Source organism: Theropithecus gelada, chromosome 11, assembly GCF_003255815.1.
Source record: "Theropithecus gelada isolate Dixy chromosome 11, Tgel_1.0, whole genome shotgun sequence".
Lineage (NCBI taxonomy): Eukaryota > Metazoa > Chordata > Mammalia > Primates > Cercopithecidae > Theropithecus > Theropithecus gelada.
In genome coordinates, this window is record NC_037679.1 from 8096408 (window position 1) to 8099033 (window position 2626).

Below are 2626 nucleotides of genomic sequence, written 5' to 3' on the forward strand. Positions count from 1 at the left end.
CAAATCTGGGTTTAAAATTTGATTTTTTTTGAGACAGGTCTTGCTGTGTCACCAGTGCGGTGGCGCAACATGGCTCACTGCAGTCTCAACCTCTCAGGCTCAAGCAATCCTCCTACTTCAGCCTCCTGAGTAGCTGGGACCACAGGCACGTGCCACCATGCCCAACTAATTAAAAACATTTTTTTTGGCTGGGCACAATGGCTCACGCCTGTAATTCCAGCACTTTGGGAGGCTGGGGTGGGAGGACTGCTTGAGCCCAGGGGTTTGAAACCAGCCTGGGCAACACAGTGAAACCCCATCTCTATATTTTTAAATAAAAGTAAAAAAAAAAAATATATATATGCATATAATTGTACATATATATCATATATATAATTATATATATATTTTATATATATATATATATTTTTTTTTTCATATAGAGATGGGGCCTCACCACATTGCCCAGGTTGATCTCAAACTCCTGGGCTCAAGCTATCCTCCCACATCAGCCTCCCAAAGTGCTGAGATTACAGAAGTGAGCCACCGTGCCTGGCCTGGTGTTGTATTTTCAAGGGTATGCATAACCCCAGCTGACTAGATGTTTTCTTTCAGGTATGTTTATGCACACATTCATCCAAGAATGAAGCAGTTACTTCCTTCCTCCACTCTTCCCCTATGGCTATTCTAACCAAGGAGGTATCATCCCATCAATGCAAGATTTGGCAAAGACAAGAACAGATTCTCCATCTCCTGTCTATAACCTAAAGCCAGGCATCCGGATCCTATCACTCCCCAGTGACCAGCATGATACTCTTCTCTCTCTAGCTACTGAGTTGGAAAGTGAGAGAACTGGATTCTGGTTCTCCTACCTTCACATTCTTCAGAACTGGAAAAGAAGCTTTTCTGTCAGGCACAGTGGCTCCTGCCTATAATCCCAGCACTTTGGGAGGCCAAGGTGGGTGAATCACTTGAGGTCACAAGTTCAAGACAAACCTGGCCAACATGGTGAAACCCCATCTCTACTAAAAATACAAAAATCAGCTGGGCATGGTGGCACATACCTGTAGTCCCAGCTACTCAGAGGCTGAGGCAGGAGAATTGCTTGAAATTGAGAGGTAGAGGTTGTGGTGAGCTGAGATCACACCATTGCACTCCAGCTTGGGCAAGAGTGAAACTCCGTCTCAAAAAAAAAAAAAAAAAAAAAAAAAAAAAAAATTAGCAGGGAGTTGTCGTGTGCACTCATAATCCCAGCAACTCGGGAAAGGCTGAGGCACAAGAATCGCTTCAACCTGGGAGGCAGAGGTTGCAGTGAGCGGAGATCATGCCACTGCATTTCGGCCTGGGTGACAGAGACTGTGTCTCAAAAAAAAAAAAAAACCTTTTCTTAATAATATGACTGTTGCCCAAAGACACCACTCCCTACACTAAGCAGCAGCAATGGAAGGGGTGTCCCCCAACTCTCACTACCCAACGTGGTATACTACAGATATCCCAAAAGGATTTCACAGCATCCCAGAAATGGATCCCCAGACTCCTCCCTGAGTTCAGTGGTTTGACCTACTTTTAGCAGATGCCTACTTTTAGCAGATGCCTAAAAACATCAAATATACTAAATACACACTTGTCAACTTCCTGCTGTAACCAACCTAGGCACTTGAACTGCAAGTGGTGTGTGCAGTGAATTCCCAGAGCCTTCAGACCTTATACCTTAAGACTGAGAAACCCACACATACATTCATTCTCTACCACTGCCCCTATACTCTGGAATGAAGGGGGAGGGTTTTGCCCTCCATCCCACCTTAGCCAACCTAAGCCCTTCCACTGGCTTTCTACAGGCTCATTTGGGAAGCTCCCTTGCCCAAATTATCCTGAAGTGGACCCTGGGTCCAAGTCTTCTGCCAGACCATGACTGATGCTATGCATGTTCTGGAAGATGCGGTTGCTGTTTGTCCTAAGAGCTGGGTGCTAAGCATTTACCTCCCAGGTTCAGTCTCCTCTTCATCCCACATCCCCTCAAAATAACAGGAAGGTTTCAGCAACTGCCACAAGAGGGCTCCCCTCAACTTCCTAGCATTCTAAATTGAGTACTAAGGGACAAAAGGGAATAGGTCATCCTCTTCTCCAAGTTGTTCAGGGGTCCAAAGACCCCCCACTGGCCCACCATTCAGCTAAAGTTCTCTCCATTATCATTATGAGAGGTTGTAGCTCTGAAAGATATCTATTTGCTAATATAGAAATAAAACACCTGGCCGGGTGTGGTGGCTCACATCTGTAATCCTAGCAATTTGGGAGCCTGAGGTGGGCAGATCACCTGAGGTCGGGAGTTCAAGACCAGTCTCACTAACATGGAGAAACCCATCTCTATTAAAAATACAATACAAGGCCGGGCGCGGTGGCTCAAGCCTGTAATCCCAGCACTTTGGGAGGCCGAGATGGGCGGATCACGAGGTCAGGAGATCGAGACCATCCTGGCTAACACGGTGAAACCCCGTCTCTACTAAGAAATACAAAAAATAGCCGGGTGAGGTGGCGGGCACCTGTAGTCCCAGCTACTCGGGAGGCTGAGGCCGGAGAATGGCGTGAACCCGGGAGGCGGAGCTTGCAGTGAGCTGAGATCCGGCCACTGCACTCCAGCCTGGGCGAC